Consider the following 16,401-nt stretch of genomic DNA (forward strand, 5'->3'; position numbering starts at 1 on the left):
AAACAGGAAGTAATATACCTTTTTCTCAGCAGTACATGGCACCTACACAAAAACTGACTATGTAATAGGGAATAAAAACCTCAAAATTAGTTGTAAAATGGCCAAAATACTAAATGTATTCTATTCAATGCAATAAAATTACATTCAACTAATGGCAGTGTTAATCTAAATTAAAAAATTAATTGGAAACTAAATAATCTAATCCTAAAGAATAAGTGAGCCAAAGAACAAATCATAGAACCAATCAGTAGTTTAATTACAGAGAATGACAACAATGAGACAACATACCAAAAATTATGAGAAGTAGCCAAAACAGTTTTTAAGGGAATATTTATTTCTCTAAATTCTTACATTAGCAAAATGGACAAAGAACAGATCAATGAATTTGACATGCAACTAAAAAAAAACTAGAAAAAGATCAAATTAAAAATCTGCAATTGAGCACCTGAAAATCAGTCAGATTAATAATATTCACATCACAACAACAACAACAAAAACTATTGACCTAATAAATAAATCTAGAAGCTGGTTTTATGAAGAAAAATAAAACAATTGGATAGATAAGCCTTTGATTGATTTGGTTTAAAAAAAAGAAAGAGGAAAACCAAATATTCAGTATCAAAAATGAAAAACTTGAAATCACCACCAATGAAGAAGAAATTAAGTAAATCATTAAGAAAATTTTGCCCAATTATATGCCAATAAGTCTGACAATTTGAGTAAAAATAATGAATATTTATAAAAATATAAATTATGTAGATTAACAGATCAAAACATAGAATGCCTAAATAACCCCATATTAGAAAAAGAAATTGAACAAATCATTAATAAATTCCCTAGGAAAAAATCCTCAGGGTCAGATGGTTTCACCTGTGAATTCTACCAAATATTTAAAGAACAAATAATTTCAATACTATGAAAACTATTTAGAAAAATAGGTGAAGGAGGAGTCCAACCAAACTCCTTCTGACACAAATATGATGCTGATAGCTAAACCAGGAAGAGCTAAAACAGAGAAAGAAAATTATAGACCAATTTCACTAATGAATATTGATGTAAAAATTTTGAACAAAATATTACCAAGATAATTATAGCAATATTTTATAAGGATTATACACTATGACCAGATGGGATTTATACCAGAGATGCAGGATTGGTTCAATATTAGGAAAATTATCCATATAATTGACCATATTAATAACAAAACCAATAGAAATCATATGATTGTCTCAATAGATGCTGATAAACTCTTGACAAAATACAGCACCCATTCTTATTAAAAACATGAAAAAGCATAGGAATAAAGGGACTGTTCCTTAAAATGATAAGCATCATATATCTAAAACCATCAGCAAGCATTGTTTGTAATGGGGATAAGCTAGAAGTCTTCCCAGTAAAATCAGGGGTGAAGCTAGGATATTACTTATCACAACTATTATTCAATAGAGTACTGGAAATGTTAGGCATAGCAGTAAGAATAGAAAAATAAATTGAAGAAATTGGAATAAACAAAGAGAAAACAAAACTGTGACTCCTTGCAGATGATATAATGTTATATTTAGAGAATCCCAGAGTATCAACTAAAAATTATTTGAAATAATTAAAAGCTTTAGCAAAGTTGCAGGATATAAGATAAAACCTATATGAACCATCAACATTTCTTTTTTTAAATTAAATTAAATTTTTTTTTAGGCAATTAGGGTTAAGTGACTTTCCCAGGGTCACACAGCTAGTAAGCATCAAGTATTTGGCCTGAGGCTGGATTTGAACTCACATCCTCCTGACTTCAGGGCTTGTGCTCTATCTACTGCACCACCTAGCTGCCCCAACATTTCTTTATATGACCAATAAAGTCCATCAGCAAGAGATAGAAAGAGAAATTCCATTTAAAATAACTGTCAACAACATGAAATACTTAGCAGTCTACCTGCCAATACAAACCCAGGAACTACATGAACACAAATACAAAACCTTTTCACAGAAATATGTTCAGTCTAAACAATTGGAAAACTATCAATTGCTCATGGGCAGGCTAACTTAATATTAGAAAAGTAACAATTCTGCCTAACCTAATTTAACTATTCAGTGCCACACCAATCAAACTACCAAAAATATTTTATAGAGCTAGAAAAAATAACAAAATTCATCTAGAAGAACAAAAGGTCAAGAATATCAATGGAATTAATAAAAAAATTAATGTGGAGGAAAGTGGCCTAGAAAGACCATACCTCAAATTATGTTATAAAGTAATAATCATGAAAACTGTCTGGTACTGGCTAAGAAATAGAGTGGTGGATCAGTGGAATAGATTAGATACACAAGACACAGCACTCAATGATCATAGTAATCCAGTGTTTGATAAACTCAAAGACTCCAGCTTTTGGATAAGAACTCACTATTCAACAAAAACTACTTGGAGAAAAAACTGGAAAACAATAGGACAGAAACTAGGTATAGACCAACAAATCACACTGTATACCAAGATAAGGTCAAAATGGGTGCATGATTAAACATACACTGTGTCACCATAAGCAAATTAGAAGAGCAAGGAATAGTCTACCAGTCAGATGTATGGGAGGGAGAGAATTAATGATCAAACAAACCTAATAAGTTCTACTCCTGATCTTTATTTTATATTTGTATGTTTATCTTATATGTATATCTTATTTTCTATCCCTCGTGACTCCCCTATTTTACTTCTACTCACTACCTTGTCCTTCAATACTTAACATACCTTTCTCCAAAGATCTCTCCCTTATCTTCTCCCCTTACCCTTTCTCCTTACCCTGCTGCTTCTATCTGAATTTAGAAGACTTTTATAGCCATCTAAGTATATACATTATTCCCTTTTAATCCCATTCCTGTTAATCTAGACACCCTTTTATATGTCCTCTTATCCTATTTCCTTGTCCTCTTTCCCTCCCTTTTCTTCTCTTAACTTTTTATTTCTTTCTAAATTTAGAAGATTTTTATACATACATACATACATATGCACACATACATATGTGTGTGTATTTCTCTCTTTAATCCATTCCCAATGAGAGTAGGGTTCTAGAACTACCAGCACTCCTCCCCCATCTAATTCCTCTATGTCAGTTCTTCCTCTTGTATCTCATTTGTATAAGACAATTATTCTTTTTTAACTTTTCCTAAGTGGTATTATTTTTTTAAAATCACATGATACTCAGCTCTCCAAAATATATCTTTTGAACTACCTAATTATTAATTATAATCACAGACATACAGTTTACATTTCCTTCTATTAAAAAGTAAACTGTCTGTCCTTATTGAGTTCCCTGTAGTTAGTTTTGATGTTTACCTTACAGTTCTCTTGGAACATATATGTCAAATTTTCTATTGAGTTCAGGTCTTTTTGTAATAAAATCCTGAATGTCTGACAATTCATTGAATGTCTATTTGTGTGTATGTGTGTGTTTGTATCTGTGTATGTGTGTAGTATTATGCTTAACTTTACTGGGTATGATATTTTGAGCTGCAACCACATTTCCTTTGCTTTTAGATATTTAATGTTCCAAGATGAGTGGTCTTTTGGTATCCCTGCTAGTAGGTCTAGTGTGATTCTAATTGTGGCTCCACCACATTTGAATTTTTTTTTCTTCTTGCTCATAATATTTTCTGCTTAAACTTGGGATTTTGGAATTTGACTATGATATTTCTGTAAGTTTTCCTTGTATCTTTTGGGTGGTGATTGATGGTTTATTTTTTATTTCTACTTTCCCCTCTTGTTCTAACACTTCAAGACAATTTCCTATATTTATTTCTGATATTACTGTATCAAGATTCTTTTTTTTCTGTTGTGACTTTCAGGTAGTCTGATTATTCTTATGTTTTCTGTTCTTGATCTATTATCCAGATCAGTTGTTTTTCTCATGAGATCTTTCACAATCTCTTTTATTTTTTTCATTCTTCATATATACATATATATATTATTATTATTATTTCTTGGTCTCCTATAACTTTGCTGGCTTCCCCGTTCCCAATTCTAATTTTTAAGAGTTATTTTCTTACCTAAGATTCTGGATTTCCTTTTCTAGTTGGTTAACTTTCTTTTCATAATCTTCCTGTTTTTCTTGGATTGTTCTTATTTTTTTATATTTTTTTCCCTCAATATCTCTCATTTGATTTTTAAAGTCTTTTTTTAAAGTTCTTCTATGAATTCTTTTTGAACATTGACCATTTGATGTTACTCTTTGAGGTAGAGGGTTTCTTTGCTTCAGTATTCTCCTTTGAAGGTGAACCCTGGTCTTTTCTATCCACAGAGTAACTTTCTATGGTTGAGTTCTTTCTCCTTTACCTGCTCATTTAAATATATATATATATATAAATATATAATATATATATATAATTTATATACATGCACACACACACACACACACACACACACACACACACACATATATATATATATATATAAATATATAATAAGGAATGGTGCCTCTGGCCTTAGATCATCCTTCAGTTTTCCCCTCTGACCTGGAACTGAACCAGGAACTCAGCCCTCCTAAGTGCCCACAGCCAGTTGAGTCCCTGCCCACTGTTCCTGCACTCATCAGGGACATGTGCTGGTTCCTTCTCACCCAGGGCCTCCTCTCAGCAGCATAGCTGGGCCTGGCATCCTTTATCAGCAGAAATTCCCCTAATCTTTCCCTGCTCAGATGCCCAACACCCCACATTGTCCAGGAGGTGAAAATTCCTGTGACTGAGACATAGGCTACCTCCAACCCAGCTAGCCCTAAAGCTCACTTCTTCCTGTTTTAGCATAACTAGCCTGGGGGTGTTTACATTTCACAGGGACAAAACCTCATTCCTTCTCTGGTTGTCCCAGGAAGCCTACTATTCTTCCCCAACTCTTTTTTTTTAACCATTCTACATTTTCCCTGAAGTGCTATATTGTCTTGTTTATGGGGTAAAAAATGGACAGGTTGGAATTTTCTGACCTACTCTGCCATCTTCCCAGAGTCCTCTCTCTTAATACAGGTTTCTACTTTCCACTTGTAATGAGAGCTAAGGAAAAAGGAGGTATTTTTTTTTTAACGCTATGTTGAATGTAAGAAGAATAAAGAATATATATGATGCCTGATTAGGATTTATAGAATGGTGATAAAGAATAGCAAAGTGAAGGAAAAATTAATCAATTCCATTTTTTCTTCTGGTTTCCATACTTGTAAATGGCCTCTACATTGGTAATCCACAATTTTAAAGCATGGTGATCCTGATAAAAAAAGACCATAGACTTAGTGTGAGATGACTTACTCTGTATGCATCTCTTCCTGGTCATTGCTTGAATTTCTAGATGCTCACAAATTAAATTAAGTTCAGAAAATTCAATACAACAAACATTTATTAACAACACTGAGCTCTAGCATCCTGTATGAAAGGGAAAAAAAGAAATTAATCATCAACAACAATGGGCTAAATTGAATAAGATTTACTTTAGGTGTATACTTGTTAAGTCTTGCATTTAGCTTCAACATACCAACTATATACTAACAGAACCTTGTTTAGGAAATATGTTCTTCAACATACACAGTAATAGTAGTATTATAATGATAATAAACTGTGAAAAAATAGCAATCATGATCAGCACAATTATCCATCAGAATTCCAATGTATTCAGGGTCAAAAATGCCATCTATCTCAAGATAGAGAATTGATGAACTCTGAGTGTTAATTGAAGCATGTTTTTTGTCTTTATTTTTCTTTTTATTCCTTTAACATGGCTAATATAGAAATATATTTTGTATTACTTCATATGTATAATGTGCAACATATTTCTTGCCTTTTCAATGGGTGGGCAAGGGGTAATGGAAGGTAGAGAATTTGGAACTGAAAATTAAAAAATAAAATTTAAAAAAGGAAATACATTCTTTGTTTTAAAAATCAGCATTTATTGAATTGCAAATACAATAAAATTGAAGACTTTAACATGCCAATAAAAATAAAACAACACCAACAAAAACTAATACCCTTAGAGACATTGATAGGGGTATAGTGTCTAGAATAAAGGAGATGCTATTGCAGTAGTCTAACAGTGGTGATAAAGTAGTGATAAACCAAGGTAATGGCAATGTGAATAGAAAGATGTGAAAGAGATTGAAAAGATTATCCAAGCAAAATCAATACTTCTATAAATACTTTTTAAGGAGTTGAAATATTTTGACCAAATTTTGTGCATTGTTAAAATTGTTGATACAAATAAAATGCAGTTTGAATGTCTGTTTGCTATCTTGGACCAATAAGATGGTGATTGTTGTTGTTGTTGTTGTTGTTCAGTTATTCAATCATATCTGACTCTGTGATTTTCTTGGATTTTCTTGGCAAAGTTACTGGAGTGGTTTGCCATTTCCTTCCTCAATGGATTAAGGTAAACAGAGGTTAAGTAATCTGCCCAGGGTCACACAGCATCTAATATTGGATTTGAAATCAGATATTCATGACTCTAGGCCCAGTGCCCTATCCAATGAGCCATCTAGCCACTGTGGATAGTGAATAACAATGCCCCCAACATATACATATATACACATACATACATATACATATATATGTACATATACATATATAATTACACAGATATGTAGTCATATAGTCATATATAGTTGTATATATTGTTTTATATATATATGTATATATAGTTTATATATATATCTATAATTTACATGGAGTCTTCTTGAAATTGGATATATTGGTAGATGCTCTAGAATAAGTGTATTGTGAAGACAAAATTATGACCTTGCCAATTATTTGATAATTAATAACAATTTGTGTTATATTATTTTAAAACTAATTTTCAAAGATAACTTCAATTTGTACCTTTTAATGAGCTAGGGATAACTCCAAGCTATGTCCAAAGATATGGCTATGTTTCATGGAATCATTAGTTTTTATGAGAAAAAATATTATAGCTAATAATGTGTCCATGTCCTGTTTGATGTTTTCACTTTCAGTTCGAAATCAATCTCATTGAATTACTGATATATGATCAATATACTCATCAGTAGTAGTGAAATCTGTCTCATTAGTTTCATTACAACAGATTGTATTTTTGGGCCCTCCTGCCATTGAAAATACATAGCTATCCCTTTGAATATCTTTGCAATACTACAAATTCCCAGTTCCCTATCATACATATACTTCAAAGAAAGAGAACGTAGAAAATTACAAAAATCCTAATGTTAACGTCACTTTAAAGATCTCTTCCCTCTACAGTGAATACTTAATAAACATTTCATTATGAAATTGGTGAAATTATTCTAACTCCTCAACTTCCTTAGAATGTGTTTGTCTACATTTGCCTTTAGTATTGTCACAACATAATTCTTTACCTTGTGTATGGAGTGCCTTGGTGTTTTTTTTAAATAAAATTACTATTGTAACCTATAATGAATATTGGTGACTTTCATTTTTACAAATATTATATAATTCATCTTGATAGCATACTTTCTCTGCCCAATTCCTTTTTTTTCTCTCAGTTTTCTGAAACTGAAAACAAACAAACAAACTGCAGTTGGGAATTTTCCTTTTTTGCTACCAATATCAACTTTGAAAGTTCAGAGTACAGATAGTGACTAGAATCCTCCTGTGTGTTTATTAATATATGACTGGATAGGAGGAGAATGATTTGAGCTGACAGAGAGGCAAATCAGGTAGTAGCATAGACCACTTGATTTAAGGGTGTACCACAAAGCCCTACCAGCTTCCAAATTCTTCTCATATGGATGCCACCTTTCCTTCCTGATGTAAAATCTCCAATATTATAGTCACTCCTTTGAGTCAAATAACAATGGAAGAAATACTACTGGCATAGGAGATAGTGTATTATACTTGGAGACCAAGGATGAGGGTTCTAATTGTGTCTCTTACTACTCAGTTGGTCAGTCAATAGATATTTATTAAGCTTTTAAGGCCAGCATTGTATTAAGTATTGAAGAATACAAATAGAATGAAGAAGAAAGACATTCCTTACACTCAAGGAATTTATATTCTAATGGAGAATGTAACAGATAAAAGGGTGGTGAATAGGGATGAAGAAAGAAAGTAAAATAAGTCTTGTGATAAAATAACAGTATATTCTTTGGCCTGAGGCTTCTTAAATTGTGGATTCTGGGTGGAGCCAGAGATCATAAGATAAGGCTACAAGTGTAGAGGGTACTCTAAAGAAAGAAGCAGTCCAAAGGTGGAGTGAGCTTCCAAGATAAAGAAGGTTATCTGGCATGGTAGAGAAAGCCCAGTGGACATGAGTACAGTATTGAATCTGGAGAGATGAAGACATCTTTGGCCTGAGATTTTTTTAGGTTAGAGGTTCTGCGTGGGGGGAACCAGCTAATTAGAAGTCAGTATGACTCTGAGTAAGGCACTTAACTTCATTGTGCCTCAGTTTCCTTATCTACAAAACGGGGGAACAGGCTTGAACTCATTGGCCTGTAAAGTCCCTTCCAATGCTAAATCACACATCCCAAAATACTCTTCTGTTACCTGAGAGGTCTTTAAGAGAAGCCAAGATGCCCATTTCTTGGAGTTGTTATAGAAAGGATTCATGATTTGGGCCCAGGCTGGTCTATATGACTTCTGAGTTCATTCTAACTCCACGATTCTTTGAATTTAATTGCCCAAGGCAAAAATGTAGTGCCAACTACATATGAATTTATTCTCAACAGCAATCAGATAACCAATGCTTATTCATGGTTGTTTCTGAGGTTGAAACCACAAGCAACTTCAACATCAAAATATTTCTTTTGTTGTTGGATTGGTGGAAATATTCTACTTCCTACATAGTTTTCTTTTCCTCCAGTCATATTTGCCTCCAGATTGCTTAGTATTTAAGGGTCCATTAAATCAGTGCAACTAGTTCTGCTTCTTCAGTACTAAAATTTGGATGGTCAACATCAAGTATGTGCTTGGACTTTCAGCATTCCATCTTGCTCAGATTTTCAGAGCCTATATACTCCCTATTTCTCTCATTTATTTGCCCTCTAACCTATAGCCATTTATCTATACCCTTGTTTTTCTTGTCTATACTGCTTTCTTCATCCTAAGACCTCACTTAATCCCCAAGACCCACCATTATTTCCTGATGGGGAAACAGTGCCCTGTCTTTAATGTCTAGTCCCAACCTATAATTATAAATAGATAGTATAAGAGTGAGTCTTTTAAAAATCAAACATGTTCCACCCACAATTTTCACCCTTTTTTCCCACTCATACTCTCATACAGTCATAATAACAAGGCACCTTCATGAGATCAAACTTAACAGAGGAAAAAGTATTTTCACTCTCTTATTCAACCTCTTCTTTCCTCCTTTCAGCCTCAAGATCTACTTTCTAAGTCACTGCTCCTTCTTACCCTCACACTTGACAGAATTCCAGGGTTGAAACTTTGTGATCATGGCAGCCACATTCTTGTCCCTCTCACTTGATTTCCTAATGGAGGAGAGGCAAGAATTTAGGTAGGTGAAGTCAAATAGACATAATGCACTGAAGTGTCCTAAGACACCCTCTCTGACCATTCAAAATCCTACTTTCTGATATCTCCTAGAACTAGAATAATTTTTATTTGGCTCAAGGCAAAGCAGTGTGTACATGGGGTTGGGAGTGGGGGAAAGGAGGTGAATTTATAATGAGACTGGTTTCATACAACCCTCTGGCCACATCTCATCCATCAGTTGTCATATGATAAAAGAATGAAAAATCATTTAGTATTAGCCTAAGCAAGACAGAATCAGGAAAGCAAATCTTCTGCCCCTTCTTTCATATAACATATCCAAAAGCCAAATAAAAAATGTTTTAAGTTATTATTCTCTGATTTGGATTATACATGTCTTGCACTCTCTATTGGATAATAGACTGGTGAGTATAAATACATACATGGGCCTATCTGTGATACATATAATTTTAGACAAGACTATTTTCATTGGTGCCTGCTCAATGGCAGAGCTTATCAGAGTATTAAAGCAGAATGACAGATGATCCTGTTATAGTTTTCTGGAGAACTATTTCTTTGGCTGTTACTATTCCTATCCACCAAATGGCATCTTGAAGTTCCTCCATCTGACCATTAATTCAATTCAATTCATATTCAATGAGTACATATTTAGCACTTGTTATATGTCCATCCCTGTGCTGAGTGCTTTGTAAGGATACAGAATTAGAAAAAGGTCCCTGCTCTCAAGGATCTTAGACAGTTTTAGGGGGAGGGGTACATATGCGGAATGATTAAGTTACAAAACAAAATATTACATGAATAAATGACAAAATGAGTTGTAGGAAGTCAGAAAAGGCAGAAATCACTGTGGGCTAAATAGGCCTGCAAAAGCTAATGAAAGACAATATTTGATAATCAAGAAAAGGATGATTATTTTAAGGCAGAATATTTTGGCATCATACCAAAGGATAATATTAACTCTCATTAAAAGAGAAATGAATATAATGGATTAGGATTTTTTTTTATATTCTTGGGCAATAATTAATCAAATTATTCTGTCGTGTGAAGGGTTAGGGAGCAAACTGGTTTAAGTGTTTTCAAGATTGCTCTCAGCATGCCAGCTCAGGTGTTATGCGGATGAAGAAGTCTTGTCAGACCAGGTATCATCCCTCAGAGGGATGTAGGTAGACACAAAAATAGAAGTTGTTAGAATAATGAATTTCTAAGTGTAGCCATCGAACACCAAAGAATTTTACCAACCCCTGTGAAAATCCTTGCCTAATTTATTCATAATTGGTGTAGTTAAAGATTCTTGGTATCCACTATTTCTAGAATCTAAGTTCCTTGAGGGTGGGGTATGTTTCACTTTGACTTCACTCTAGGCTTAGCATTGTGCTTGCTACATGGAAGGTACCCAATATATGCTTATTGATTGATTAATTGAGTGTTCAAGAACATTACCTCATCAAAAGTTCCCTCCACCACTGCAACTGCAGCTACAGATGACCAGTAACTATATTATAAAGTAATACCTGTTAAGTCTAATAGAAACTATCCAAAATAGGGAAAAGGTCATTTTAACAGCTCTTCTGTCTTAATCCTTCAGGTTTCTATCTGTCTTTGTCTACCTAACTCAGTAAGAGCAAATTCACAAAGCCTAAATTCTTAATATATTTATTCTTAAAATAAGTAACGTATTTTTTTTAATGCTAATAGACCTCTACTGAAGTGCTATAGAATAGGCCACAATCTTTTTAGGTTAGTTTTGTTTCTTGTAGCAAGGAATAGTTTATTAAGTTCCTCTACAAATAGACCAGTTCTGCATATAAGCCTTCTCTCTCTCTTTCTCTCTCTCTCTCTCTCTCTCTCTCATTCTTACACTCTCACTCTCTTCCTAAAGTAGATATCTACTTCACTTAAATTCTTCTTCTAGACCATAAACTTTTTCTATATACTTGAAGACTTCAATAAATAGGCTGATGTCCCTTCAAAGATGCTAGATTCCATTTCATTAACCTCCCCACCTCCCAACAAATATATTTATTATATTTCAGCCACCAAAACATATGGTCACATCTTAGATTTTGCCTTTCCTCATGACTACTAGCTTCATATTTTTAAACTTTGAAATTTATCTCTCTGATCAAAATTTCCTGTCCTTCCATTTCACTCATTTCACCTATCCTTTAGCCTCACCATAATATCATACACTAAGAACCATGTAGCATCAAGAACAAAGACTGAAGAATAAGTGGGCCATGGTCAAATTACACCTAAGAGACTACCTATTTGAAAATAGGAAAGCCACTAAAACTCCTCTGGTCTCAGTTTCTTTATCAATGAAATAATTAGATGAACCCTGAAATACCCTCTGTCTCTCTATATGTTACTATTACTTTGGATGTCTACAGTCTAGTCCTCCAATGATGAACTGAGGTCCATAGTGGTTGAATCTGATCACTTAGGTTTTAAGTGAAACAGTCAGCATATCAATTGAGGTCTTCTGATCAAAAATCTAATGTACTATACTGCCTCTGCCTTCTACTCACTCCATTATTCCTTATATTCTTGATTCATGACCTCTGTTATGGCCTCCCCTTCCTCTTTTCACATTCTCTTTATATCCTCCTCTATTCTTGAATCCCTTGACCTTTTGTGCTACCACCAACAGTCCTCAACTGTGGGTCATCCCAACCATTTTTCTATGATACTTAACAGTACAAGAGATCACACAACCAAAATGACTGAATCCACTACCAACTCACCTAACATAATCTAATCTAAATTTCCATTTCTTCAAAGAAATCTGTTTATTCTTCTCTAAAGGATTCTCTGTCTTGATCTAAGAACATGCATTTCAAAGCTTCTTTCCCCCCCAAACCTGTGAAACTGCTTACATTTCCTCCCTTAACATATACTGTGCCAAATATTTTACTAATATAATGGAATGATCCTTCATGAGCTTCCTTAACTTCCTTGGTCTACATATAAAATTCTTTTCCAATTTCTCCTGCCCTCATGTTCTTTTTTTTTTTTTCCTTCTCATCCAGATAAAGACATGGCTGTCCTTTGACAAGATCAAACACACTATTTATACTTATTATTCCACCTTCTTCATATCCCCTCCATTTCTCATCTTCAATCTTTTCCTTTCCTCCAAGATCTTTCTCTGATGCCTTCAAATGTTCAGGTAATCCAACCTTTAAAAAAAAGAGGATAGAAGAGGGGTATGGAGAGGAGGATAGTTGAAGTGAGGGGAAAAGGGAAGAAAGGGCAAGGAAGGGAAGGGGGTTCCAAAAACTGAACCAGCTACTCTCCCGAAGTATCTATTTTCTCTTTCACTGCTTGACCAATAATAATATAAGGATGAGGCATGAATCACAAATCATCTGTTTTTATGTTTGCTATGAAAGTTGTGATGAAGATACTTTCAGAAAGTCTATAGAAGATGAAATGATATCCCAAAACTTCTATCCAGTTATTTTCTTTATCCACCTTTGCTATCATCTGCAGAATATTTCGTATAAAACAGTGAAAAATGAAAGCAACTTGTTTCAGATTCCTTTCTACATCCACTCCATTAGTAAGAAAAATGATAAGGAAATAAAATAATAAGAATACCAATACCCATACTACCAATAATAGTAATAATGACAAATGTGAATATATATCATAATTTCAGGTTTCTCCTTGAGTAACAACAATCCTAGCACACCAATTATTCTTACTGCTGGCATATATGTAGCAATTTGATATCTATCTCCCATATATTATCTTAAATGAGCCTTACATCAAGCAGTGAGTTAAGTACAATGGACATTGTTATCTCCATTTCACAGATGAGAAAACCAAAGCTCTGAAAGGTCATATGCCTTGCATATGAACATACAGGAAGCCTCCACTTTCTTGCCACCTTATCATTGGATAATAGGGTGGGAGATTTACATTTGGAAGGAACCTAATAAACAATTTAATCCAATTCTTAATTTTACAGATGAGGAAATTGAAGAATGAATCCCAACCCTAAATTAAAAAAAAAAAACTAATTTTCACCAACTGCACATACACTGGAAATATTTTTTTTGTCAAATGTATCATATCAAAATGTATTTAATATGAAAAAAGGTTTTTTGACTTAACTTCCAATTGACATAAAGACATTTTATTCAGTTTTATCAATAGTATTACTTGTCTTAATTAACATTCTCTTCTTCCTCATTTTCCCCAAATTATTTCATATTTAATACCATCTATTGTGAAAAGAACAATTCCTTTGAAGTAATGAACTACAGATTCATGAGATTATCTTCCTCAAACACATAATAAATGGTGAAAGTATGCCAAATTTCAATGTGATTTCCTAGGTATTTTAATCATAACTTCTCTGTTGATAGAAATAAGAACAAAACTACCAATTGCATTCAGATTTTGTCAAGCCAGATTAAAAAATATCTGATGAATTCAGACTAATATAGTAACTGTTTCTAAAATGTTTATATTTGTAAGACTTTTGTTAATGGATAATTTATAATTCTCTGGATCCTTCAATACTGTTTGGCCTTTAGTAGCCATGTATAGCTGCTTCTGAATTGATCCAATATCTATGTATATTGAATTGATTTGTTGCCTAAAATATTATGGGAAAAGGAAAAATATATATAGGCAGCATGAGATATATGTGACTATAAAAGGAAGATAAATGATTTAATGTATAACTAGGCCTCCTATACTCTAAAGTCACATGGAAAAGATCTTATCCTAGGAACTACCTCAAGATAACACTATTTTTATCATACTACTCTCACATAGATTATACTCTAGACAATTTTATGGGAAATTTTGAAAGATGATGAATTTGAAGAAAGACAATTATGTCCATTTTTGAAGAATATTTTGAGTTTGAAATACCTGAGAGATATCCACTGGGGAGGTCTGATAGGCAACTGATAAAGGAATAGCAGAAATTAAGAGAGAGATTAAAGTAGGATATATGTATATGGATCTGAGAGTTTTCTTCTTAGAGATGATAGTTGAAAACATTGGGAATGACAGAAAGAGAGAAAGAGAGAGAATGAACAAGAAAAGAAGGCAGAGACCTTAAGGCATACTCACCATATGGGACATAACCCATGAATAATGTCAAAAAGTATTGAAGGAAGCAATATAGGGAGAAGGGGAGAACTAAGAGAGAGAAGAATCATCAGAGCCAAAAGCTTCAAAAAAGACAAAAATGAGGAATGAATATTAAGTCATTGAATTTAGCCATTTATAAATTAAACATAATTTTGTTGACAGTGGTTTCAGTGGATTTCTTAGGTCAGAAGTCATATTGCAAGGAGTTGGGACTAAGGGGAGAAAAAATATAGACATTATGTGTGTGTAGATTTTTCCAGGGATTTAGATGTAAAATTATAGATAAATGATCATAATTTGAAAGAAAGAATAGGATGAGATAAAGATCTTTTTAGTTGTTGCTATTGCTATTATATATTTTTTTCATAATAATCTCTGCCCAAAGAAGGGGAATTGGAGTAGGTGGGAGACATAACTTTTTTTACTACTTCATGACTAACCCAGGGTTTGAAAGTTCAGGGATATAGCCTGTAAGAAACAGGAAAGAGGAATTGGAAAGCAAGGATTGTGGGGACTGAAAGGGCAATGAGCCTGTGGGAGTGGAAATGCTATGAGTCAGTGAACTTTAGATTGGAGTTTTTCAAAAGCATTTCTCTATGAAGGATATGGATATGTACATTGAGACTTTGTGTATAGAACAAAATATATTTCCTGATTAATCATCACATATTGAAGTTGGCATTGGGGATCATAAGTTGGGTTAAAGTTGCCCTAGGTGCTTCTTAAAGAATGAATTTTACTGATGGGGGCTGTCCCGAAGAAGAATTGGTTTGTTCAGATCCTTTGTCTTTTTCCTATGAAAGAGTCTTCATTGAAGAATTATGTCTTTTGGCCTTTTAGCCTTCTTACTTTCTTCTGTAGAGATTGTGACAGCATAATGGGGAGTGGAGGCAGGTTTCCTCCCTTTCCCACAGCCCCAAAAAATCAATGATTTTCTTTTATCCGAGGTTCATCTATATCATTCAAAAGGTGAGTTCCCGAATACCATAATTCTTGAAACTTGCCTACTATTTAGAGGAAGGAAGCAGATGGGGGATGGGCAGAGTCTAGGAAAGTATAAACCCAGAAACTGGCCTTCTAAACAGATATTAGATTCAGTAGGCAATGACATTCTTGAAGGTTGCTTTGTGGGTCATACACAAATTAACAATCTTGAAATCTAGTTTTCTCAACAAAGCAAAATTCTAAGCAACATGAAAACAAAATTGAATCTCCCATCCAGAGAAGGGGTATTGTGGATGTAGCACCAGTGTTTTGGATTACCTCATGCCTAACCCAAGGTTTTAGAGTTTGGGGATCTATACTTCTCTTCAGAAAAGCATAATTTTCTGAGGACTATTATTCTTGGAGAGAAATTTAGATTGCACAAATGACTTCCAGTTCTTGGAAAAATTAGTGGCAAAGGAATAAAGTGCAGACTTAGATTTTGAACTGAACTATTTTAGTGAAGGATTTTAATGATACAAGCTTGATGAAAAAGATTCTAGAAGAATGAAACATGCCTGAAAGGGAAGAATTGTATTGATTGTTTATAAGCTATCAGGAGAGTTTTTCTTTCTTTCTTTTTTTACATTTCTCTAATGTCTCTTTTGAGTCATTTCTATTTTATATATACACATACATTTCTATGTAATATATTTCTTATTTTAATTGTTCATACATAATTTTGGGGCAACTTTACTCAAATCTTTGATATCTAGATGATAGGCATATTCTGAAATATTCCAGAATAAACTTGAATTGAGAGCATGATAATTCAAAGAGATAATAATATTTTGGTTGTAGCTTTTAGGATTAAACCCAATCCAGAGCTTTGGGTCGTGCTTCATG

This window comes from Vombatus ursinus, unplaced genomic scaffold (genome assembly GCF_900497805.2).
Source record: "Vombatus ursinus unplaced genomic scaffold, bare-nosed wombat genome assembly UNPS02014791.1, whole genome shotgun sequence".
In the NCBI taxonomy this organism is placed as follows: Eukaryota; Metazoa; Chordata; class Mammalia; order Diprotodontia; family Vombatidae; genus Vombatus; species Vombatus ursinus.